This window comes from Triturus cristatus, chromosome 3_1, assembly GCF_964204655.1.
Source record: "Triturus cristatus chromosome 3_1, aTriCri1.1, whole genome shotgun sequence".
Lineage (NCBI taxonomy): Eukaryota > Metazoa > Chordata > Amphibia > Caudata > Salamandridae > Triturus > Triturus cristatus.
The window spans coordinates 341994399-342022142 of NC_140583.1; the positions used below are offsets into that span (position 1 = coordinate 341994399).

Below are 27744 nucleotides of genomic sequence, written 5' to 3' on the forward strand. Positions count from 1 at the left end.
AAAGGGGAGCAAGAGGGGCGGGAAGCAGGAAAGCGGCCCACACAACAGTGGAAGCCGCCACCCAACACCCCCAAGCAGGGAAAGGGCACAGCAAACAGGGCAGGGCACAAGAGCCGGGAACCCCAAGAACAAGAGGCCACCCAAGGCATAGGCCAAGGAAGACCAACGAACCCCAGCCACCAGAGGAGGGAAACGGAGTGACAGGAAACCTCAACAAGCCAGCAAGGAAAACACCAGAGGGGGGAAGGAAACCACAAGCAGAAACCAAACCTCAGCAACCCAACACCTGCCAGAACACACCAGGACCACCACCAGCACTCCACTGGAGCCAACAGCCCAACAAGGCCCAGGCCCACTGGGACAGAGGAAGGGCCCAACAGCCCCTCCCACGCAAAACAAGGGGGAGAACCCAGCGGAAGGCAGACACCCCGAGCACGGGGCAAGCAAAAGCACCCGGAAGAAGCAAGAAGCGCCCGACAGAGAAAACCGCAGGCAGGCAGGCACCCAGACAAGCACGCACCCAGCCCGAACCCACAGAAGGGCTGGAACCAAGGGGCGGAAGAGCGCAGGCAGCAAAAGGAAGCCCAAGAACCTCAAGGCAACAGGGACAAGCATCCAGGGCCGACCAGAACAGGGAAGAGCAACCGGCAAACCCAGGCACACCAGGAACCACCAGGGCCAACCAGGGACAGCAGAAGTCAGCAGAGCAGGACGACCGGAGGCCCAGAGGACAGAGAAAAGAGGCCACAAGAAGAAGCCAAAAAACCCCAGGAGAGACAGCTCAAAGTGAGCCACGGCCCAGCGAGGAACCAAAGCCCACCAGGCCAAACTTACAGGGCGGGCAGAAGGCACAACAGAAGCCAAGGCCGCAGGCCAGCAGGCCAGCAGACGGAAGGAAAAACCTCCATTTAAGCAAGCACCAAAGGGACAGGCCAACAGCAGACCCACAGGAACCGACCCACAGCCCAGACGCCAACCAACAACAAGCGCCAAGCATGCGGGAAGCCAGAAGGCCAGGGGATACACAAACCACGGAGGAAGGCCCGAAGGACCCCCCAGGCAGAACCCCCGCCAACAAAAGGGCAGCGACCCAGGGGAAACCAGGTCCCAAAATAGGACAGCGAAGGCAGGGGAGCCAATGGCGCAGCCGGCAGAGGACCCGAAGGACGGCCAGGAGCCCGGGAATGGAGATAACAAGGACTACGGACCGAGGCAGCAAACGGACCAAACGCAACCACCCAAGCACAGAGGGCCCGTACGCAGGAACAGGAGCAAGCAAAGAAGCCGCAAGAAGGAGGCCCCGGAACCAAACCCCGACCATCCCCAGGGACCAGGCGCACAGGGCGGCAGCAACCAGAAGCAAAGGGGAAGACACACCAGCCAGGGCCACAAGCGAACTCCCAACCAGGAAAGAACCAGCCAGGAACCCAGCCCACCAACAAAAGCAGACAAGACCAGGGGCACACAGGGAGGTCAGACCGGAGCCAAGACAGCCCGACAACCATGGAAGCACCCAGACAACCACAGCACCAGGTACCCCACAGCGGACCCCAGCGGGCACCACCCAGGCCCGACGCTCCACAACCACGGAGACCAGACGAGAGCAAGTGCGCAGTGGCCAGGAAGTTGAACCACGGAACCCGCAGAGGAAGAGGCATAAACAGCAACCAGCAGGCCACAACAGAACGGACAAGCAAGCAAGCGCGGGGGCAATGGGCCACGGGAAGCCAGACAGCCCCCAGAGCACACAAACCACAGCCGGTGGAACACCCAGCAACACAGGAGCACAACCCAGAAGCAACATGAGCCCCTATCAACCGGTAGCAGCACGCCGACTCCCATCCAGGCAGAAACCAGGGCTGACGCACCACAACATGCGAGAGCAGACGAGAGCAGGCGCCAAAGGGCGGCAAAGCCGCAGGCCAAAAGAACAGCCCATGAGAAAAGGGGAAGCCGCACCCAACCCCAACAGGATGCCGGCAACGTAAGAGCCGTAAATGGGCCCATGTGAGTCCTCAGGGCCAGAACGCACTGTGGCGCCTAGAACCATCATCCTGTGGACCAAAATATGCTCCCAAGAGGAAACAGCATTGAAACATGCCCCACAAGCACCATCAGCAGAGAGAAAAAAAGGGAAAGTTTTCCGCTATGCGTTACTCACGAAGGGGGCAGGAAGAGCGCACCGCAAGCTCACTGCCCCCCCAACAGCCATCCCATGTGCGCACCAAGAAACCAGCGCCGGGTGGACAATCCCGCAGGCCGGCAGGAGAAAGGGTGAGTAGCCGCACTGGGCATGCGCAATCCGAACAGGAGACCCCCAGAACACAGCAAAACGCATGTTGCCGATGCTGGGTGTGCAGAAACGACTCCCACAACCTCCGGTCATTCCAGGCAAGGTCCACGCAGCCATCCATCAGCCAGCCACGCGACCAGCAGATGACCGAGGCGAGCACCCCAGCCAACATGAAGGCTCCCAAAATTACAGGTAGGGGGCCCGGAAGCAATGCCCAGCAAAGCCCCAGGACCCGCCAAACAGCCACAGCAGCGCGTCCCCCAGACCGGCCAAGCCACAGGGAGACTCGCACTGCAACCTGGAAGAGACCCGGGAGGAACTGCGCCCCAGACGCAAAGGGCCGGGCGGCAGGAAACACGGCTCCAGGCAAGCCCGGCAGGCCAGGAGAACACGTAAGGAGGACAGCGAGGACAGCCCAGCAGCCCCGACGAGACGTCCAATGAAGAATCCAACGAAGAATCCAGGTAAGTCCCAACACGTCCCATTCTGTCGGAAGACAGAAAAAAAAGAACAGGCTGCATGCTGGGCTGGTACCGCTTATGTACTCCCAGTTGGAGGGAGTGGGTAGGGTATCCCAGCATGCTCCTTTTCTTTTTTTCTGTCGTGGAGATGGTCATCTCCAATTAGTGAGGAATGGGACGAGGACAGGAGGGACCTGGGGGTAATAATACACTGTTATAATCAAAAAGAGAGAGGAGAACTAGAGAGGCTAGTCCGTTTCCCCAGTTTATGTGTTAGTAATCAATGAGAACTAGCTCTGGTTTAAATTGTTTGTATGTCTGCGGGTGGAAAAAAACATTAGGTTTTTTATGAAGGCCCTCACCCACCAACCTAGTTGGTGGCATGCTTCATCATTGGGCCCCACCTGAGGTACCGAGTGTACCTCAGGTGTGCTTCGACGCCAGATTACTGCGGAGCGGGTTTTTTGGTTTGTGAGGGTGCTGTGAGAGTGAGGTTTAAAATACTGTCCTGGGTGTCCCAAAGACTGTGATAATGGTGGGCCCCAGGCAGTCGATAAAAACAAAGGCTGTGGGACGTGCACGGTAGGCTTATGGCCTCCGACGTCCTGTGCAGTCAACTAGTTTCAGTCAGGCCTTTTCTTCTACTGGCTTTCGTCAGGACCTTATATGTGTGGGGTGTTACAGGGGTAGTTATGAGTTTGTCAGTGCCCTGTGTGTAAAGCACACGCTACGGTGCTTATATGTGCAAGAGGTGTTTCCTCTCGGGTTGTACCTGTAGGGAGTAAAAAAAGGAGGAGGGACAGACATAAGATTTAAGTAAAGGCTCCTAGTAGTGGGCTAAAAGCTTTTAGTGAGGCGGTGCTAGGTGCCTAGAGGTGACCACGGACAAGGCGGTAGTGTTAGCGTCAGTGGCGGGTAGTGAAAAACCTTTCATGCTGCCCTCGGCCGTGTCTGTGTGTGCTTCCTTTTACCGTTACCTTGTTGGGTGCACACTCACAGCACCCTCACAAACCAAAAAACCCTCTCCGCAGTAATCTGGCGTCGAAGCACACCTGAGGTACACTCGATACCTCGGGTGGGGCCCAATGATGAAGCATGCCACCAACTAGGTTGGTGGGTGAGGGCCTTCATAAAAAACTTAATGGTTTTTTTCCACCCGCAGACAAACAAACAATTTAAACCGGTCCAGGTAATAATACACTGACAGCCTTTCTACACATTGGGTAGTTCAGCTTTGCTGTATTCTGTTGTATGAGTTTCTATGAAAATGTTTGATGATAGAGGACATATGGAGTAGAAATAGCTTCTTCGACTTAGAGCAAAAGTAATAAAAAAGGAAATACAAATATGAAACATTCGAAAAAGTGAAATAACTACTCTTTGATGTATGTCTATTCGTGTTACAATATCAAAGAATTTCTAGTAAACATTTTTGTAAATAATCGGCTTACCAACTGATAACTTATTTTGATCGGAAAATTGGTCAATACATTTGAAGCTACAATACTGGCTGAAATACTGTCTGAAGGAAATTGAGCTGGAGGAGGGGGCGAAGGATATGGGGCTGAGCATCCAGTTCTCAAAATAAGGATGTGGTCTCCTGCAGTCCTCCCATAAGAAACACAAACAATTTTGGTGCACGTTTTTTATTGAAATGTGTAGCAATTGTTCTCTTATTGTACGTAGTAGCTAGGACTAACTCTTGCGTTGCACACTAATATCCCACATCTGTATTCATGCAAGCACTTGAACACATACACTGTAAACAACTGTCTGTCCTCATTGGTCATTGGACCCTTCTTGTCATCAATTACGTTTTCTGTATTTGTTATTAGGTCTAATATGTTGCAGATGTGTTTATAAATCTTCGCTTTCATCCCAAATTTCACTTACAGTCATTATGGGATGAAGAGTGTTTGGGGCATATAATCAAGGGCCTTATCTCTGCTTTTTGGGCTTAAAAAGCCAAAGAAGCGGAGATAATGTATTCGCCCTATTACAAGGCAGTGCTAACATGCATTAGCGCATGTTAGCAGCCTTTTTACCTACGCCTTGCTTTGCATCTTTAATGAGATGCAAAGTGGGCGTTTCCTACTAACACAACACGGGAATCAAGGAGTTACAGCACTACTCCCTATCAACAAGCTGGCAATACCTACGTTAGAATCCGCGCTAACCGCGGATAACGCCGATAGCTAACGTTTGCTAAAAAACAGACTTAGCTATACATATTATGGGAGGTGGATTCTATGGCTGAATCCACATCTCCCTATTAGCAAGGCTTGCCTTATCGCTTCCGTTGTATCGATGTGCGCGGATTTCACCGCTATCGCCGGATTTAATATCGCCGTGGAGATATGCGTTGTACATAACGCGATATCTCGGCGATTAAATCCGGCGATAGCCGGCGTTATGCTAAACCCGCTCAGCGATGTTTATCGCTATTCTTTGTTGATATGCTCCTTAGTTCGTTGTAGCCCTGGATATCCTTGGTTATCAGGCGTTCTTTTTGATGCCCTGTGCTACAAACATGCATGTATCCAAGTAGAACCGTCAAGAAAAGAATAATACAAAATATGAGTCTCTTCATCTCTCATTAGTAGCAAAGTTATTCTGAATGTTGACATCCGTGCTCTAAAACTCTGCAGACCTTACATGCAGCATTCCACGGACCAGGCGACGAACCATTGGCTTTAGCAGCACTACCTTTCCCAGTGCACAAGAAATGAAGGAAGCCACCCCTGACATCAGCACACGCTACAGTGTGAACCCACCATTACTTGGAATCAGCTATATCCAGCACCCCACTGCTTCCTGCCTTTCCCTGTTTATTGGACTCAGTGCGCAAAATGTTTTCAAACCTTACATGCAGCAAGCAGTCTGCTGACATGGCACCCTGTCATGAGTTTAGGCACTGATATATGAAACCTTGGGGATTATCTTTCCCAGATTTCCCCATGACAAAGAAGGCCACTTACAATGTCAGCACGTCTCTGGTTTGTCCATGCCATCACCTCTGTATACCACCCCTCCATTGACAGTAGTACACTTACTACAAACTGCAATTCACAAACCTACAGGTGGAAATCTCCACCTCCATCTCTCCTATATTTTCTATGGGGAGATCTCTGCACATGTTCGTTTACTACTGGATAGTAAACCCGAGAGGGAAGAGGGAGAGTAGTGGAAATATGGAGAATATCTGTTACTAGGAGGAGTTTAGGGATAGATAAGGATGAGTTTAGGGAAGGGCATACTAATTCAAACCCCACCCACAAACGTGTAAGACCAATACTATTCAGAAACTACACTTCTAAAGTTAGTACTAAACTAAAGATGCAGGGGAATAAGACAGTCTTCTACAGCCCATTCAGTGCAGGGAGGGGGCAACTTGTAGGGAGGCCCAATACAGTCCAAGGCCAATGAATATATGTGAGATATAGGAAAATCTGAGGGCCCTCTTCACAATCTGTGGGGGGAGGGTCTATTCACAAACTGCATATTCTAGTAACTTTAGTAATACTAACGCTCTTCCAAATGCTACTCAAATACCCATGTGCGGATGTCTACACCTCTTCCTTTCCTATCATGTATGTTCAGAGATCTTCCCACATTTTAGTAAATGTGAGATGGAAATAGGAGATTGGCGGGAAGATGTGCAATACTTATTACTAAAGGGGAGGAAGAAGTAAGGGGGTTTAGGGACGATTAGGAAGAAGTTTAAGGGGGGACACGCACCCAAATACATTTAAGCTCTTCTGTAGTTACTACAATCAAATAGGACCTAAAAGAAATATAACTATGCTCCAGCTCAGAGTTGAAGTTAATCTAGCACCACACATGGCCAACTACTGGTGCTGCAACACCCTCCCATACAAAATATGTGAGGTAAGGACTTAAAATAAATCTCCATAACAAGTAATGATAAAATAAATATAATCGGGTGTGTGGCATGGCGCTGCACCAGGATGGCAGTGTTCTAACTCAGCTCTGCCGGATGGAATGCCTATTCTGTACCTCGTCCCAGTCTGGAGGGCTTAACATTATTGTCAGCAGCTCGGCTTGAAGTGGATGCAGTCAGGACCCATCACGGCGCCTGGCTCGTAAGACCTGGAGGACAACTGCCCGTGCCCGTCCTGCGCCGCTGGGAAGCCTATGGGTCTGGGCCTTCATGGTGGTGTTCAACGTCACCCTCACGAAATTGCTAACATGGGCACTGGTAGTGTCAGATGGGTCAGGGACAAGTAGGGGAGCGTGCCGACGTCCACGTGAGTTTGTGGCCTGACTGCAGCCTACAGCTGTTCATCTCCTCCGCCTGCAGAGAAGAGCCTGAGCAATGTGAGAGTGACAAGTAGATTGCTGCTGGGGGAGCTATTATGGATGTCCTCTCCATAGCATGTCACCCAGTAAGTGCAATGATTTGTGACTCTCGCCCACATACATGGATCCACACAACCTTCCTTAAATAATGTAATTTGGACACATTTGCTGTACTATGCAATCTCCATTGGGTCAAAGTTGCATGTCAGCTTCAAGTGAGGCATCACCTGCCCTATGGGCGGCGACGTTACTGTTGGTCATTTTCTGACCCTGTTTTGTTATGCCCCTATTTAGCCTAACCTGCTAACTATTGAACATTTGCTATCCTAGCACAGCAGGAAGGGCAAAACAGACGCTAAGGAATGGCGCCTCATATTTGATTATAAGATACAATTGTGTCTGGCAGCACCATCAGCAGTTCTTTTGCTGGAGGAGAAGGCTATGGGGGAGATGCTTCCCCTCTGGCTGAAGACATGACATCGCTCCTACTCCAAATTCGAAGCAGTCTGACTGCCATTGATTATAAGCTGGACTCCCTGACCAGAAGCCTGGATGGCATGAAAGACTGCATGGATAAGCAAAACACGTGCCTAACAGATGCTGAACAGCATATCTCTGATGTCGAGGATATGCACACACAACAGGCCAAAGTTTTGGAGGAGGTGAAAGCGGAGCTGTGCAAATTTCAACGGAAAAACAATGATTTGGAAGTCAGGAGAAATAACGTATGTATATTAGGTGTTCCTGAAACTACAGCAATGGGGCGCACTGAAGACTATATTAAACAAGCATTGGCATAGCCAATAGGTCTCGCTTTTGGGACCTTATAAATGTTTAGTTATCCAGCACAATACCTTCGGTGCAACTATATCAACTGTTGCATGGCTAAACACTTATAAGGTCCCAAAGGCGAGACCTATTGGCTATGCCAATGCTTGTTTTCCTTCTTATGATCCATTTTTCTAAATCCAGCATTGATAAATGTGAACGTATCTAGGTAAAAAAATGTATGGCCACAAAGTCTCACAAAATATGCAAATTTCACATCATGTGAATTTAACATCACTGTAAAGTTTTTGAGACTTTATAAGTGCGAAGGTTTGCTCATTTTTGTGCCTGCGGGAGTTGTTTATGTATAATTAAGAAATAGACCTTCATGACCTTAAAACTATAAAATCAACAAAGTGACGCATAGCATATGCGTTGGATAGATAAAATAAAGTCAGACAAGGATTGTGGATCTGCTCTGAAAGTTTTGTAGTTACATTACATCGCAAGGAGGTGCACAGACAAACAGTTGTCATTTGCTGCACATTGCAGAAGCTGCAGTTATCAATTCTTCTAGCGGTATGCAGATGGGAAGCAACAGACACTGCTAACCACAGACCCGAATCCTGCGCATGAAATACCAGTGCCCACCTGCCAATCTGAGAACAAAAAGCAATCAAAAGACCACTCAGATTTTTACATGGTAAATGAGAAAGTAAGTACCAGATTAATCACCGTCAGCACACAGACATGCCAGACTCCTTATCTTTGTAGCTGCCATTTTGTGGTTAGTGATGAAACAAGGTAAGGTTACCTACTACCTGAGTTCACAGGATATGAAACCATTGAACTGATTAGGTTGATAAAATGAAGTTGGTTAAAAGGTTCTGGCTGACTACAGGGTCCGTTTTCAAAAACCACATTTCCATTTAACTCAATGCCGTACTACACTATATTTTAAGAACTTCAAGGAGCTAGACAGCGCTTTATTCCGATGGTTCAGCTGGTAGCCCAGCATCGCGCTCAAGGCTCAATATGTTGCGTCGGTCAATGGGCACGTTGGCGAGTGCACAATGTATACCGTCTCGTGAGCATAAAGGCTGTGTCGTCAGCGGTTACCTTCATTGAAACCCGCACAGAGGAGTCTAGTGAGCATTAATTGTTCCATAGTCTTTCGCGACTGGAGGGGGAGAGAGCAGCCATCTTACACCAAGATACACACACCGAGGACTTGTACTAGGCACGGAAGAGAGCATGGAGTGGGGAAGCCAACCAGAAGGTAGTGGTAATGATCATATATATAAAACGAGAAAAACAGCGATCCAGTCTGAGTACAGAAATGGCAGGGGGAAGAGGATAGACACCTAGCAAGATCGAAGGAAGAGAGAAAGTGGGAGGGGGAAGAGGCGGTGTTGTGCAGAGAGAGGAAGAGGAGGTGCAAGAAGAGGCAACAATAGGCAGAGGTAGGCGCCGAAGTCGAGAACATGGACTAAGTAGGCAAGAGATATGTAGGAAGAGGAAAGTAGTGGCAGAAGGGGAACAGTCAGGTGACGGAGGGATGCAGAGAGAGAGTAGTAGTGGATTTAAGGTGGGGACAGGGTGGTAGAGAGCAAGAAACGGGAATGACGCCCAGATGAGAACACAGGAGAGGGCAGAAAGAAGGCAGCTAAGTTAAGGCTCAGAAGCGGAAGGGGGTGGCAGTGGATGAGCCAGGAGGAGGTTGCGAGATGGGAGAGAGGGGGAGACAAGACAGGGAGAGTGAAGGAGAGAGGCAGGGAGTGACTCGGAGAGGGGGTATGAAGCAGAGATGAATTAGAGAAAGAACAACGCAAAGGATAAGGTAAAGTGGGCGGTTACTGCAAATGCTTGTGATACAGGCGGTGCTCAGAAAGACACTGATCCGCTCCTACCTGAACAAGATGCACGGCTGCAAGACGCACTCTGTCTTGGGGGAGGAGCGTTGAAGCGCGAGCAAGCAAGACGGACAGGCAGAGCGAGGCGTGCGCGCTTGTGCGCGGAACCGCACGCTCTATGCCTCACAAAAAGATGTGGTCTGCTTTTTTGAAGCCCACTAACTAAAAGTCTCACCAGTGCAGCGCATGCGCTGGCCCTTCATTGCAAAGTTTCTCAATTATAGGGACAGAGACCAGGTGCTTTGTCTAGCCTGGGAGAAAAAGGAGGTTCATCATGAAGGGATGCACCTACCCCTTTTCCTGACTTCACACAATCCCTGCAGGATGTACATAGGAAGTTTCTTCCAGTCAAAAAAAACTACAGGAGCAGGGCATAACGTGCGCCATGCTCTATCCGGCAAGACTGCATTTCTCCTGGAAGGGTAAACTGAATATCTTGACAAATTCACTTGCAGCACTCTCATTCCTGCAGAAGCACCCTTCTTCACCGGGTGCCTCCCCGCCTCATGGACATGTAGACTATACATTGTTCCTAGATGAGGTAGAATGACTGGCTATTAGGTCTGTGTAAGCTACTCAGGATATTTTAGGTCAGACGAGATAGTCACTCGAAAAGCAATACTTACACTGTTGCAATATCATGTTTCACGGATCACACTTTGGTATGGTTCATATGGAAAGCTCTGCTACATTGACTCGCTCTCAATGTTACATACCATTCCTGCTGAGAGCCCTTTTTCAATACCTATGTTGTCATGGCTCTTTTGCTGATTGTTGCAACTTTATCAGTGCTCCGGCCATCCCTGGCCTTTGGCCAGGTAATGTAAAGAGTTAATTGATGCTCGAACTAGTATGTTCATATCGTACTGATCAGTCTGTTTATACAGTTATGGGTATTCACTGGGAGATTGAGTCCTAGTGTGGGAGTGAAGGGTTGTGGGTGGAAAGTGTGTTTGTACTTTTCATCAGTTGGTGAACTGCTGTGGCAAGTGTCTGGGAATTCCAATACATGATCACACATTAATACTTCGGTTCTAGATGGTGCATGTACCTGATCGCAGAGGCCAGGCATTAAAATGTATCCCTTGGAATGTCTGAGGTCTGAACAACCTTCGTAAATGTTGCCAGGTACTCACCTATCTCAACCGCCGGCGCGCTCCCCGTGAAGAGAAGGAGGAGGGGCCCGGGCCCAAAGCAAAGCTGGGGAGCGCCGTCGCTCCCCCGTGAAGATGGCCCCAGAAGGAATGGGAGGAGGTCGGGGGAGTGCCGCCTCACTCCCCCACGGTCCTCCTGGACCGGCAGATGAGGCCGCGTCTGCTCACGCTGCAGCGGGCAGACCAGTGTTTCCCAGCCGGCTCCCGTGGCAGCACACAAGAGTACTGGCCGCATGGGCAGCCGGCAGGGGGCAGCTGGGGGTGGGCTCCCCGGGCTGCACGTCCATCGAAAAGGCATGCGGGGGGTCCCGGGTGGGACCAGGGGGCCAGGAAAGCAGAGGAAGCGGCAAGGGGTGAAAATGCCCATGAGCGGCCGGGGGTGGGTTTCCCGAGCCGTAGTACTCACCTGAGGGTCCGGGTGGGACCGGGCCCCCCACCAAGGCCCAAGAAGAGGCCGGAGGCGCATCGCAGCTCTCTCCGGCACAGCGGGAGAGCCGCTCATCTAATATGCGTGGAAATCGGCATGAAGCGCCCCAGAATGCCTTGCAAGGCATTAGTAAATCAGCTGTTTTGGGTGCTGGTGGGGTCACCCTCATTTGTTGAAGGAGGGCAGGGGGAGCTGCAGGAGCAACGCAGCCTCCCCAGCCCAAAGAAGAATAGTCCCACCCTAAGTTTCCTGGGGATTTGAAAGGAATAACCCCTCAAGGGCTCAACCAACATTTTAACTCCTCTGGGGTTGGAACTTTTGTTCTACAGCTGGAGGAGGGTTGAGAAGTGCATAATGGAGTGAAGGGCTGAGTTGGGGATGTCTAGAGAAGGGCATCCCCTGGAGGTGAAGAGATGTAATTACACCAGAAATGCTTTTACTAATGTTATTTCTTTTAGAGGGACTGAAGGTCACATATGTAATGTGAAGTACTTTTGTGAGGTGATGTCATAACCAAAGTGGGGTAATGTGGCCAGACATTCCTCCTAGGGTGTCTGGCTGCATATGTTATGTTATGTTATGTTACTGGGTATTTGTTGAGCGCGCGGCTACTCCCAAGAGTTTCCCGGCGCTGTGTATGCTTAATCCTATGATTTTATTTGTGATGCCTTTAAGGGCTGCAATTGCAATGCATTCTAATGATCCACAAATGTGATGAGTACTGTCATTCTAAATTCTAGTAATCCACAAATGTGATGAGTACTGTCATTCTAAAGTGTTGCTTAAAAATTTATTCTTGCTCCTGCGCTTAGGTGAAGAACCCAGACTGCTACCCTTAAGATATAGAGGTGCATACTTTATGGTCAGTAGGACATGCTCAGTCAGGGTTATATGTCACCAAGGCAGAGTTACCTATTTTAAATGCTTGTTGAGATAATGGGGGGGGTCGCCACTGGGATGGTGCTAGTGCGCCGGGCCCTCGCTCCAGGTTATATTCAACCAACTGCATTGGTGGTAAGATGATATGCATACATGGGAGTGGTGGTAATAGACCCCACCTCCCCTGCGGGAGGGGTGGAGATGTTATGCAATGTCACAAAGTAATTCCAACAGCTTATGTATATTTGTAAATTGGTGCATAGTATTGAGTAGTGTGTGTGTTTAATAAATGTACTCTTACTTTTATAAAGCAAAGTACAGACTGGACAATCAATTATTGAGTGATATTTTTGCGCACCTGCAAATGGCAATTACTAGCCCACACCACCTCCCTTGAGTAAGCCTCAGACTGCTCTGCAACGCTACCCTCTGAGATTCAGGCGCTACAATTGGGTGCTTGGTTCCCAGTGACGGACAAATGTAGTCATGTTATTTGTGCAGGCCTCACAGATGCTGCCTCGTTTTCCAACAGCAATAGACAAATTGAGCCTGGAACTCCTTAGGACTCTGGGACAGGATATAACAGATGAGCATTGGAAATTCTCTTGTCAACGAACCAAGGAGGTGTCCTCCAACGGTAGGTATACCTTGATCCATTATGAGTATTTACATTCAATGTATCTTTCCCCCGTAGACCTCGCATGGTATTATTATGATGTTGATACTAAATGCAAACGTTGTGGAATGCCAGGTGTGGATTTTTTTCATTTAGCATGGACCTGCCTAGCGTTTGCTAAATTATGGTCCCAAATTATGATGGCATTACTCAACATGACGGATCATGCCTACCAACTCACCCCCATCATGGTGCTGTTGGGATATGTTAAACAGATTCAAAAAAACTTTCGGAAATGTAATGCTCTTGCCTTGCTACTGGGGAAGCATAGAGTGGCGATGAAATGGGGCAGTGGGCTCGCTCAGAAATTTCAGGACTGGCTGAAGGACATCTCACTGTGTGAGGAATGGTCACAGTTATATGCAGAGACTCTGCCACTGGTGGCTCATCCACAAGACTTCTGGGATCCATTGTAGTGCTACATGATTGGATCTGGACTGAATGGATGGGTCTCACCTGAAGTGGAGTACTGTGCTGATTCCTACCGGAGGTGCTGTACTGTTTGATTATTATATGCTAAATTGGTGTCATGAACCTGATTTGCGAGATATTATGCTGTCATTGTACGTTGGTAACTACTGCTGAATCTTTTTATTCACAATGTTACACTTCACAAATTTGTGAATGGGAGATATCAGTTTCTCAGCTTATTTTGCCCAGTCATTTTGCCAAGGTTTACCATATTGCCATGCTCATTGCCTTGATTTTGTTATCAAAATGTGAAATTAAGTAATAAAAAAAACAAAAGAATAAAATAAATACATATAATCATTTAAACTATTTAAACATAAAAATAAATGTAATTTAATGTTGAAAAAACATCTCAAAATAAACCCTGTATTATGTTATTTCTAAATATCAGAATAACCTATTTTTATTTAATACATGAATCCAACTTTTTTTTTATATCAACAAAATTAAATTAAATTATTTTTAATTAATTCTAAACATAACTTTCAATAATTTGAATACACTAGAAATGTATGTTTGTTACTTTATGTGGGTTTTTTCAATTTAAACTGCAGAAAATAATTTGATCGTAATTTAATATAGTATAAATGATTACTTTTTACCTAAACTTAAGTTATTACTGCTGTTAGATTTTTATTATTGTTCTACATTTAAAATAAACATTGAAACTAATTAACATCAATATTTAACATAAATAAATATGTTTTTACTTTAAAATGTTTTACTGTATTTTACCTACAGAGATCTTTGCCCCATTTGCAAAGGTCACCACTTAGGCCCTCATTACGATGCGGAATCGGGACTGACCGATCTCTGGTCGACAGTCCCAACCGCAGCATTACAACGGGACCGCCCATGGTGCAGTTGCATACTCCCAAACTGGTCATAGCACATGCTCCCTTAGAAAAATGGGAGAATCTGTTCATCCCTTCACCACCTGGCAGGCACCTCAGGCTTCCTCCAAATAACCAAGAGGGGGGGAGTGAAGAGGTAACGCTCAAGGAAACAATGGAGGTGGATACGTCCTCCTGTAGTCATATATAAGAAACAAAAAGATCCACTCTCAGAATGGTGTATGACCGTGTTCTACCAGACTATGCACGTTTCCTACAGTGGTGGAAAGCACACAGCTTTGTTTAAATGCCCCTCACTCACCAATAGGACTGGTGGTGTCATGCTTCATCATAGGGGACTTCCCGCCCCGCTGCAGGACAGGTCGTGCTATGGCCAACGACTACGAGGGAGCACTGTTTGTGAAAAAAACAAAACTATGTGTGGTGTAGGAATGTGAGTGGAATGGTCAGGGATGAGTGAAAGAGTGATTATGAATTAAAAAATACCTTGCTACTTTCTGAAAAATTCTTTTAAGGAGAATTAATACCCCATGAGCCTTAAGACGGGTGGGAAGGGGTTCCTACAGTCCTACAAATACACAGGTCACCTCCTCTCCTGGACACTGCCTCCCAGCAGCACCTCACTATTTTTTTTAAATTACTAAAAGTTAATCCTTTTCCCTATGCTTTTACATAGACCGCGCTCCACTGCAGTGGCAAACATCTCTGCCTACATGTGAAATGTTATAAGTTGCAACATTTTACCTTCACCCAGTGGGTTTAGGGAGTAAAAAATATCAAGTCTAAACTTTGGTGTATATTGACACTGGTAAATGGTGAATAACCAAAAAAGAAATTACACATTTAGATTTACTCATGTGTAAATGTTATCTTTGCAAATATTTCCCATGGTATTTGACATCGCCCTTAGGCATCCAGAGCAGGTCACATTTGAGGTAGAGTGCTGCCAGTTTCAGCCGCTCCCTTTAAGTTGGGGTTCTCTGTCTTTTTCTGTATCTCCTATTAACAATGAGTTTAAAGCCAATATCCTCAACAATTTACCAAACAGCTAGCCCATTTCACCAATCATGCCATTATATGCCTGATAGACCTGCACCCTAAATGAATATTTCCTTGCACTCCAGGAAGCCTTGTTATTCTTCATTGCAGAGCATTCTACGTAAGATTTGCTCAACTGAAAACCATGAAATTGAAAATTACAGATTAAATCAGATTTATCAGCCCTAATATTCTTTTTCTTTATGAAAACATGGCAGACTCCAGACAAGAACTTAATCCTATTAAATCTTACCCCTTGTTGATGCTCTATTTTAAATTAGGGAGGGAGGTCTGCCTGGTTTATAATGGGAATGCTTAGGGTGTGGTGGTTGATTATTGCATCTCAAAAGAGATCTATATAGATCAATGCTACTTCATACCATCACCTTCATATTTGCTCCTTTTGTTGATCAACAGGTTCCATGGGCTAACCACTATTCTGCTATTATGTTATGTTAGGTAACATATGCTTATAAAGTGCAGCTACTAATGCCCTATAGAGTATCCCGGTGCTTAGACTGGTCCGATCAAATCAGGTACATGGAGGGATCCTAAAATAGCCATATTTTAAGCTGCATGAATGGATGGATAAGGGCAGCTGTTCCAGTCGTATTGGGCAAAATAAGAAAACAAATGGCCACTTGTTACACCTCTGCGGATCCTGCAAATAGTTGCCAATGCCAAATCATAGGAAGCAGTTTCATAAATTCAGTACTTCCTAATGGAACACCAATGGAGAGCATTCAGTACTGATCCTGCTATTGTCCTAGATGGAAGATGGCAAACCAGTCTTGCTGCTGCATTCCGCAAAATTTGCAGGCACGACAAAAGAAACTCATATATGGCTCTGAAAACGGTATTACCAAATGATTGGTAATGAGGGCTTGGCTGAAGCATACACTAAATGCCAAGGCAAAAGCAGCGGCCAAAAGCAACTTAATTGACTTTTCTTAGTAGCATGTCATCTGACCAAATGTCCAGGTTTTTTGCCATCTTTTGGAGGTGGGGAACTATTAAAATCTTGAGTAAATTAATGTGTGGTTACAGATATCTTTATATCCAAACTAACATAACTGTCTAAAGTAAAACTGGGTCTTTATCATTATAATCTCTCTCTCTGTAAGGGTCCCACACTAGGTACTATTTTCAGTAGTAACTCACCTCTCATGGCTCAAGCTGTCAACCGATACCACGGATGTGATCATTGCTGTCTTTTCTTCAGCCTTGCTCAACCAGAATATAATATGAAAATCTTTCATACTGTTAAGTGTTAACACACTTATGCTGAACAGGCATACCCTCTAGCTACTGACGAACACCCAAGGATTCTGTTAATTACATGCCTAAACATACTGAATGCAGAAGAATTATCACTCCCAAGATGCATTCAATCTATTCTAAAATGTAATTAAGTGTTTCATCTTGGGGTTGCCCGGAACTCAAAGATCTAAAGCAGAAGAAATGATGGAAAAATATTTACCCCATAGTGAAATTAGAATTTCTTACTGTGCACAAACAATATAAGACAGCTACAAAACGCTACGTGGGTATGCCCTAGTTAAAACTAGGGATCAATCTGCTGTATTATTCAAACTATCCTCATCAGGCCATGATTGTTCTTTTCAGTTGCTGATATTGTCCTTTGCAGCAAAAAGTCCTAATTTATAAAAATACTAAGATTACACAGTCATTGGCAGTGACTTATGTACAGCCAGTTGTTTGGTATGAGCCTCTACAGCCTATCCAGACCAATGATGCACCCACAATCCCCTTTTCTGGAGTTCCTGACTGCAAATAACCATATTATACAGAAGATACCATTCTACCTCTGCACAACCTAGAGCCTACTGTAGCGCTTAGGGATTCAGCACTGCTATGATCTTTAAAACAAGATACTTCCCTTTTACACCTGTAACCAGCTGTAAAAAAATAGAGTATTATATGGAGGAGTACCCACCTCAAATAACAGAATCAGAGTGAAGGACAAAGGTGAATAAATAAACCTGTGCTTAACCCACTGGTAGCTTGGCACAAAGCAATCAAGCTTAACTTAGAGCCAATGTGCAAAGCATTCATTAGCATGCAGTGCTTTAAAAATATATAACATTAAAACACAAAAGAAAAATCCAAAACCTGTGTAGAAAAACAGAGTACATTTTAAGAAATAAAATTACACCAAAATGACAAAAATCGTATGAGTAGAACTGGAGATAGGAATTTAAAAAATCTGAATTCAAAATAGTGCCCAAAGGCTCAAAGCTCCAACAGTGATTATCTGGACGCACTAGACTGGTTTAAAGTAAAAAATAAGGCCGGCTGCAGTGGAGCGCAAGTCAGCTACATGGACCACAATTATCCTGGTGGAAAGTTTAGCTTCTGACTTTGAAAGTTTTCTGGAGTAAAAGGGGTCGATGAAGAGTCATCCATAGGACAAGCTGCAATCTTGATCCGAAGCAGGGCTCGACGACAGTGGGTTGCTGAAGTGCTGGATCCCAGAGCTGTCACTGATGAAAGCAGGAAAGCTACAAGCTAGTAAAGTCTGGAGTCTTTGCCCAGGAAACCCTCAATATCGATCAGCTAAGCTTGGCATCAGTCTCGGTGAAACTTTCTATGATCTTTTTCAGTGGGGCAAACCAGCATGCTGGATCTGACCGGTGATTTTGTGTTCATGGCCTCCGCTTTATCGGCAACCATGGTTTCTGTCAGTTCTCTAGGCAAAAGTTTGCCAAAATATTTCAAAGTCTAAGATCTTGCAGTTTGGGGACAGGAAAAGTACAATCTAGCACCAGCCAAGGGTCCAGGACCTGGGGGGCATTACTTGGGAGTTAGAACTCACTCTAACAGAGCCCAGCAGCAGGGTCCAGGGCAGGTCCAGTTGGTAGTAATTAGCAGTTACAAGGAAGGGGCCTCTGGAAGCGTGTGTCCCTGTAGCCTAAACAGGAGGTCGGCCAATTTACCTTTGGAGTCACTCCTGGGGTCCTGGCTTCAAGAGAAGCAGGTTCAGTATTCCTTCAGTATTCCTTCATGTCCTTCAGACAGCAGGCCAGTCCTTCTTCTAATTCTCAGCAGGTCCAGGAGTGAGAATATTACTGGAGGTGCGGAATGTATGCTTGGTGCCAACCTGTGGGTAGAGGAGAATACTGGCCACACTCTTATCAGCGGAAAAAAAGTTCCTAGGGGTGACCCTAAATACTTTGCATCACTTCCTGTGTGTTTTACTGTAAGTAATCACCCAGTACTTCTTTTTACCTAAAACCAACATGGTAGAATCATTGTCCCTCTCAGGAGTGGCTATGGAAATGGGCAAACCCTCCCTTCTGGTCATTTCAAACCATTTCTGGGGGCAGTCCCTCTCCCACTGGGAGTGGTGCCTGGTTGTTTATCAGGACAATAGAGTGGGCAGGCCTAGGTGTGAGCTACACCTGCCTGTGACAGGGATATTGCATCTGTGTTCTTTCCTAAAACTGTACCTTAAAACCCACAATTGGCACACCTCTGGGCCACCTTTAAGTCCCTTGTACAAGGTACCTCTTGTACCAATGGCTTAGTAACCAGAGAAGGCCTCTGAGGGCTGCAGCATGTACTACGCCACCTTTAGAGACCCTCACCTTAACATCTCCACCCTGCCAATGCAGACTGGGTGTATTGGTGCAGACCAAACCAAAGAGTCGACATGGCACACATCCCTCTGTGTCAAGCCCACCAAACACTGCCTGTGACACGGGTAGGTCACGCCTCTAGCAGGAATTACAGCCCTAAAGGCAGGGGGCACCATGTCCAGGTGAGGGCATAGTGGCAAGAGCAATATGTCCCTACAGGGTCTGTGCCATTCACAGACACTGTATGCGCAGTGAAGCCATTTTGAGTACATGGGCAGGGAGGTTATCAACAGGAACTCCACAGCTCCAGGATGGCTTTACTGAAGTCTGGAAAGTTTGGTATCAAACTTCCCAGCACATTAAACCCCCACTGATGCCTGTGTTGGATTTAATGAAAAATGCACGAAGAGGGCATATTAGAGATACCCCCTGAAAAACAGGCAACTCTGGCGTGGTTTCTGACTGGCTCCCAGCTATCTGCCACAATCAGACAGGTTTCTGGGCTCCTGAGTAGAGAGTCCTCCGCTCCCTGGGTCCAGGGACAAAGAACATCTTGGGCAGAGGTGTCATCCTCCTCCCCCAGGATGGGCAGGGTCCTCAAAGAGGGAGCTTCAAAGGCCGGCCGCTTTTGTTAGAAACCCCCAACCTTTTCCTGCTATCAGCAACTGGCACCTACCGGTTCTGATCCCCATTTTGGGCGCAAGAGCGGACAGGAAAACCTAGCCAGAAATGGAGGTGTGCCCACCTTTGCCAACCCGACCCATGAATTGGGGGAGGTGAGATGAAGTACACATCTTGTTTATGACCCCTCCAATCAGGAAGAGGCTTATGCCCCTTCCCACTGGAGGGTGGCGTAATAAGGGGTGTAGACACCCCAGTGAAGGGACCCATTGGTTCCATCCTGTACACCCCTGTACTGCCCCTAATTCTAGTATTTAGGGCCCCCCCTGAACCTTGCCTTTTCAGATTCGATGTGACAAGAAGAATAAGGACTGAAGAGCCGTGCTGCAGAAGAGGACGGCTACGACAGCTGCTTTGGCCCCAGCCCCACTGGCCCGTCTCCTGCTCTGAACTTGTGTGAGCTAAACATGGCATGTCCTGCAGCCAGCAGCCTCCAAGAACATCGGAGATCTACCCTGCCTTCACAAAGAACTCTTATCTCCTGTGGACAGCGGATTTGTCCAACACCAACCCAAGTCAGGACTCCAGATCCGGCTGAGTTTGAGTGGCCCAACACCCCAGTGAGGTCCCCCTGGAGATCCTGACCTGTGATCCAGCATTGAACGACCTCCACCAACCTTCACCTCAGTGCCTGCAGCCTCAATCAGTGAGAAGTACCCGACACAAAACAACACCCCTGCATCCGCAGCTTCTATGACCTGAGGTGCCCGACTGACGGTGTCCTGATATCCAGCAACTCTTCCACTTCATCCTCCTATCATTGGTGCCCTACCTCCAGTCTTATGGCTCCAGCCTGCAGTCCTTTTTCACAACCGCCATCCTCAAGTGAAACGCATTGAGCTCTCGACACCTACTAAGCATCCTGTACCCGGTCGCTCCTGAGCCATTGGTGGTGTGGACTTGATGCTAACCCGGGACCCCCTTTGCCCTGATCCTAACCCTAGCAGCTTGGCTCCTGAGTCTGAGTGGCCTGTCCGTGAGCATCCCTGAAACCAAGGTGCCACACAGCCCCATTGTCTAACATTGTCACTCTGCACCTGGCCGCCCTAGTCCCGCAGGTGGTGCCCCTTGAGTGACAACCTGAACCTTGGGGAACCTTGGTTCTACCACCCAAAACTCCAATTCCAAAACCGATTTGCTCACCTGTAACTTAACACTTTACTTTTCCCATAGGACTGAATGGTGGGTATTTCTCTAAAAATTCTTCTAGGTGTTAAACTGTATTGTAGTGCACAAACAGTAATCTATTGCTTGCACAAGAGTTAAGCTGCTCACACATGTGCTGTGTTGTGTAAATTGAGTTAGGAGTATGTATCGTATCAAACCAGAACTGTAATCAAAAAGTAATAGAAAAATACTTACCACCTTTTTTGAACTGTTTCTCAACTACTAAAAGTAATCTGAATGTTCCTGCAAATCCAGCTTTGACTGTCTTACTGAAAGTAACATTGTATGTAGAGTTTAACCTACCTACTACTAAGAGAATCTTGGTTCTAGAAATAAACCTACCTACTACTAAGAGAATCTTGTTTCTAGAAATAAAATAAGAAAATAATACCTTTTTATACAAACAATTGGTCTGAATTCAGTCTTTGAATGTTTGAAATCATTTCTTGCCTGAGGGTGTACAACAAATGTTTTTAACACTACCCTACTGATAAGCCTGACTGCTCAACCACACTACCAAAAAAGAGAGTAAGGTATTATCTACTTTAGCCTCTGCTATACCCCTGGGGATCCAATGGACTCTGTGCACAGTATACCTTACTTTGGTATAGTATATACACAGCAAGTTTCCTACAGCCACTTCATACCTAATCAAGCAGCCATTCAGCTCCTGTGTGACTGTGTATACTACGCGAAAGGCACATATGGCCCTGCTCAATACAAACTGAGATTGAGCACTAACAGTGTATTCCTATAGGAGGGCCGGCCTTGCCTTAGTGAAAAATAACCTTGGAGGCCATGTGAAGCATTAAATATATCTGACCTTCTTTTTAAGTATCATGCACCCTGCCAATGGTCATTTAGGGTGGGAAACAGCCATTACAATGGGCTGTTTCCCTGCATACCATTACATCACAAGCGTTACCACGCATGCAATGTAACAATGCATAGTCATTACTATGCATTTTTTTACATCGCATGTGCTTTTACCACGCATGCCTTTACAACGACTTTCGTTGTAAAGGCACGCGTGGTAAAAGCACATGCGATTTAAAAAAATATAGGCGATCCACCTTATTGTGAGGAAACAGAGGTTCTTCTGTTACCTCAAAACAACGTGCACCGCCACCTCAGACCTGACGTGCAGCAGGAACCAGGAGAAGAGAGAGGAACCACGAGGAGAGAGAGGTAAGGGGGATTGGAGCTGGGGTGGGGGTTACTTTCCTAGAGTAAAAGGGGGTCAGGTGGGGTGTGTGTGTAGTGCTGGGTACTGTTTTAGGGTTGGGTCGCGGAGGAGTCGTGCAGGGTAGTGCTTTACAGTAGGGAGAGGACTGGGGGTCGGTGGATGGTCATGCAGGGGGTAGTGTTTTAGGGTAAGGTCGCAGGGGTCGTGCAGGGTAGTGTTTTAGTGTAAGGAGAGGACTGGAGGTTGGGGAGGGTCGTGCAGGGGGTAGTATTGTAGGGTTTAGGGTAGGGTCGGGGGTCATGCAGGGTAGTGTTTTAGGGTAGGGAGAGGACTGGGGGTCAGGGAAGGTTCGTGCAAGGGGTAGTGTTTTAAAGTTAATGGTACTGTTGGTGGGGTCGTGCACGTTAGTGTTTTAGTGTAGGGAGAGGACTGCGGGTCGGGGAGGGTCATGGAGGGGTAGTGTTGTAGGGTTTAGGGTAGGGTTGGGGGGTCGTGCAGGGTAGTGTTTTAGAGTAGGAAGAGGACTGAGGGGTCGGGGAGGATCGTGCAGGGGGTAGGGTTTTAGGGTTTAGGGTAGGGTCAGGGGGTCGTGCAGGGTAGTGTTTTAGTGTAAGGAGAGGACTGGGGTCGGGGGAGGGTTGGGCTGGGGTACTGTTGTAGGGTTGAGGGTAGGGTCGGGGGTCGTGCAGTGTAGTGTTTTAGGGTAGGGATAGGACTGGTGGTCGAGGGAAGGTCATGCAGGGATACTAAATTAGGGTTTAGGGTAGGGCAGGGTAGTGTAACTTACTTTAAATGCTTTTACCAAGAGTATACCTTTACCACGCATGCCTTTGCATTGTAATGGCATGCGTGGTAAAGACATATTCATAGGTAAAAATATGCAATGTAATGGTAGGTCGTGGTAAACGACAATGCGTAGTAATACCCACGTTGTACTGACACGCGTGGTATTAGTACGTGTTGGAACGTGTCATATTCATTTAGGGTAAACCTAGATGTGACGTACAGGCATTGAAAAGGAATATTTAGTCCTAGCAAAAGGTTTATTTTGCCTTGTCAAAATGACAGTTTAAACTGCATACCCAGGCATCAGAGTCAGGCCTGGAGACATGTTTTATTGTGCTACTTTATTGAATGGCACGATGAGTGCTACAGCCAGCTAGTAACATTTAATTTACAGGCCCTTGGTATCTGTAGTACCATATACTAGAGACTTTCACATAAATTAAATATACACATTAGAATCATGTAAATTTTGCCATGCTTAAAGGTAGAACATGCACACTTTACCACTGGTTAGCAGGAGTAAAGTATTGCAGAGTCCTATGGGCAACAAAAATTTGTTCAGCAACAAAAGGCAAACATCTGGGGAAATAACATGCAAAGGATGGTCATTTAATTTTGAATATCAGCCATTTCATTAATCTCTCTATTCAGGAAGTACTGGCTCTCAGTAAACTGAAGGTGGGTATTCTAACACAACTGCTAAATAAACCACTCTTCCAACCCCCATGATATCACATTTTTAACCAATGATCAGCCTACTGAAACTGCACAATTTTTAAAGAAGGATATTACACAATAGTGAACAGTCCTTCTCACATACCATATAATCATTTAAGAAGTGTAACCTGAGTTAAGGTTGCTCCTTGGCACATAAACTTAATGTTTAACCAAATTTCATCAATGCACTAAGAAGAGGCAATAATGATAAGGTTGAGCATAGATATGCACGTTTATAGGTAAAAATCATATCCATATAACCAAGTAAACTAAAGGAATAAATTGCTTATACACCAGTAGAATATAAATATCACATTGTCCTTGAGATGACAGTATAAAATGAGGAGTCTAGGATTTCAGTGTGCTGCTTTCAATTATTGCTTTTCTGCTTTTCAATTATCATATACTATTTTATGAACACGCATTTAAGAGGAATACTTACACATTTTATACATTTAATCAATGCCTGTCTACATGCTTGAATATGAAGGGAGTGAAATAATGGTTTTAGTAGACGAATCAGATGTACTTAGCCTATTTTGGGAGCGTCTACTGTTGTCGGTTCTAAAACTTCTGCAAGGTCTGAAGTAAACAGACTATTAAAGATTGGAATTTCTTTTGACAGTGCACCCCGATTTCTAAACTTGATGCTGACCCACATGTCAGTATAAAAGCTGAATACCTTTTAAAATATGCAAAGTGATTTCAAGTTTAATGAGTTGTTTTTGCCTATAATTTGGGCCTTGAAACTTTAACGTAGGTTGACTTAAAGTCTGTGAACTTATATCAAGCTGCAATGTTGTGTTAAATTCTAGAAACATTACAACTGCTATCAATTAATATCAATCTATCAATCCGGTCAAATTTATTTGACAAGATTTATGCCAAGAAAGTAAAATAATTAATAAATACAGAAACATTTCAATATAGCCATGAGCACACTCTCACAAAGGTTAATTACACAAGTACTCATTAAGAACAAATCTCCTACAAATCTTAAAAACATTAATAACAATGAATGTACACAAAATACATAAAACTTAATAAAACATCAAAACTAAAAAATTTAGAAACGGACGGACACACGTATACTGAAGTTAATTGTTGTGAACACATGTATGCAGTCTCATAAGAACTTATATTAGGTTTGTGAAAAATTGGGACCAAAAAACACCTTCTGGGTTCATTGTAAGAGGAAATGGACATATGTTTGGACCGAATGCTTATCACATGGACATGGAGGTATTTTGGACCACAAAAACGTTTTGGGAAAAGTAAAAAAACAAATTAACTAGATTAAACCTGAAATGCGTTAAAAGAAATCTATGATAAAAATTAGGGATTAATTAAACTACTGTTCACAGATTGAATAAGCATATGACCTGCAACAGATGATTTAGAACAGTCCACCAAAAACTAGTCTCAAACATTTATATGATAACAGTTGTTTAAATTGAAATCTAAAGTTGTAGCCATCAAGAGTGGAGAAGGAGAAAATCTCAGGTTTGCCTATTCAGGTGAACATGTCTCCTACACACTTAATCCATGGGATTCGAAGGTCATTCACCAAGGAAAGGCAATCCAAGATTATGGTGTGATTGAATGATTTCTTGGGTTTACCCCAGATTTAAAGCCAAAGGACGTGATTTAATAAAATCCATAATATGCTTGTCTCCCAGCCCAGAGCTACAAGATGGAATGGCTAACAACCTTTGTATATGTGCTCTCTAAATTTTGGATCGTCTTATGGTCATTGTATGCCCAGCCTTTGGATCCTCTTATGGTCAGTATATGCCCAGAGTTCTGCCACATATGTCGCTACCAAAACACATTAAAATCTTATAAATCTCAAGGATTTATTTTATTGGTTTCAACCTCAACGCACCTCTTGAACTGTTGCATTCTTACGGTGATAAGGTGTTGCCACGTGAGGCCTGAGTCCATTGGGACTCCCAAGTATTGGAAAGTTGTTGCTATTTTGATTTACCCTGAGTCAACAAAAACTGACTTCTTTGTTAATTAGGGACCACACACCATTGCATGTGTTTTAGATAAGTTTGTTTCTAGGTCCAAGTCTTTCATGAATCTAACAAATAAATCCAGTAATTTTTGAAGGCCATTTGCAGATTATGCTATGAGGATAGCATCATTGCATGGAGGAGCACTGGGACTGGGCGGGTGTCAATCCAGGGTATATCCAGATCTAATGTACTGAAATGAGAATCACGATCATTAATGCATAGGGTAAATAGGAAAGGAGACAGAAAACAATAATTTCTGAAACCCATCCCGGTCCCAAATGAATTCGACCTCTCACCAGAAGCAACATAGCAAACACATGCACTGGCATTCAAATGTAATTGGACCAAAAAATAAACGATTGAATGATCCACTCATGAATCCAACATCTTGCACCACAGCTTCCCTTAATAAACCCTATGGAAAGCAGAGTGCAAATACATGAAAGAGAGATGGATTGCCCCACATTTTGCCACAGTGTACTTAGAAATTAACAAATACAGATTTAAACATTGGTCTATGGTCCCCAAGCTGTTACAGAAGCTGTATTGTGTATTTGAAAAAATATGATTATCTTGGGCCCATGAAACAAGTCTGGCTAAAATAACCCTACCCTCCACCATAACCAGTTAATCCAGGTGGGAAATGGCCCTATAAAAGGTTGAGTCCGCCTTGTACCCCTTTTAAAAATTGGTACTATCACCAACTCTTTCCAAGATCTCGGTGGTTGGGTATTAGCTGCCGCCTTCAAAAAGGTTTGTGACAATTGGTGCCCAGAGATTAATGTTTAAAAAAAATAAATCTTTATTGGCATTTTGCAAACATATATATATATATATACTTTACAAGTACAAACAGTCATATAGCATTACTAGTCTTGCTCACCCGTACAAATCTAGATTCAATGTTACAAGCTGGTGCTAACAGCCCATAGCACCAGTTTACCTGCGATAGCAGCTGCAAAAAACATCGCCACAGATGACCCCGCCAACTATCGCTAATGAGATGCAGAGTAGGCGTTCCCGTGCAAAAAGCCACGACAACACCACTCCACAACATTCTCAACGACCAGCCAGATCGGCGCTAAGATCACAAAACATGCAATAGGGCGCGTTAGCAGCAGAAAATTAACACCTGCCCTGACCTGGTGCAAAGTTGGACGGCAGCCAGCACCACAAAAGGGAGCCCAGCCCAGAGCCACACCTGAAGAACAACAGATGCCATGGAGCCACTGAACATGCGTGCTGGACACCCAAGAGGGCCACAACATCCACTGCCACCACCCCCAGGATCCCCCCCCTCCCTGGCACCCCCCGTCCAAAGTCATTAACTACACGGAATCACGTATCAAATAATCCGCCTGATGCCGCACAATCACATCTGGTTACATGCATGTGTTATCACAAAAATGAGCATCACACATTCACCTTCGAAGCAACAAATATAAATGTATTAAAATAAACACAGAACAAAAATGAAGGCACATGGCGTAGGTCACAGCCTGCAAGACAAAAATCATGATGAGAAGGTGAGACCTGCGCACATCAAGGGACAGAGAGAGAGCGAAGGAGAGAGAGAGGAAGAGAGGGAGAGAGAGCTAGACGGACAGAGAGGGAGAGAGAGAGATAGACGGACAGAGAGGGGGAGAGAGATAGACGGACAGAAAGGGGGAGAGAGAGATAGACAGACAGAAAGGGGGGAGAGAGAGAGAAAAGAAGAGAGGGACAGGGAGAGAGAGTGCCGACACTGCACACCCAGGCCACACTGCTCACCTGCTGCCACCGGTGTGTCTCCAACCATGTGCCGGTATGTAGTGCAGTTCACCAGGTCAGACATCTGAGCCAGACCCATCATCTGCAACAGAGTCCAGATACATGAATGGCACAGTACATACAATTGCACAAGACATCATCGCCTGACCGCTCCTGCGCACCTAGGCAGATGCACCCCAGCCCCTCCCGCAGCCCAGCGGTGCATGCCCGCCCCTGCGCACCCAGGCCTCACTGCTCACCTTCCGCCACCGGCGTGTAGAAAAGTGGGCCCACCACGTGCCGCTGCAAGCCACAAGCCCAGGGCCTGCGGACATAGCATCCTCCACATCATGCAGCCCTGCTCTGCAGGCCACCAGGTCTCATATTTGATGCTGGGTCTTGATTTCGCCATGGCAGAGGACATACCAATGCACAGGGCAACATCGCAGGCAGCACACCCGCTCAGCCCTTGAGGTGCCACTAGCTCTGTGACTCGCGAAGCCATGCCTCGTGGCAGTAGGCCCCCGCTTTCTGCTGGCTCAGGCCTACACTGTGGTCCAGCAGGGCACACAAAACCTGAGCAG

At 46.1% G+C, this 27744-nt stretch overlaps 1 protein-coding gene across 1 annotated transcript in view; it reads right to left on the reverse strand.

Annotated features, from left to right (window-relative positions):
• The window catches only part of THSD4 (thrombospondin type 1 domain containing 4), a 2089562-nt gene that overhangs the window by 1208254 nt on the left and 853564 nt on the right, over window positions 1–27744 (reverse strand). The gene's annotated exons all lie outside the window — the stretch shown is intronic.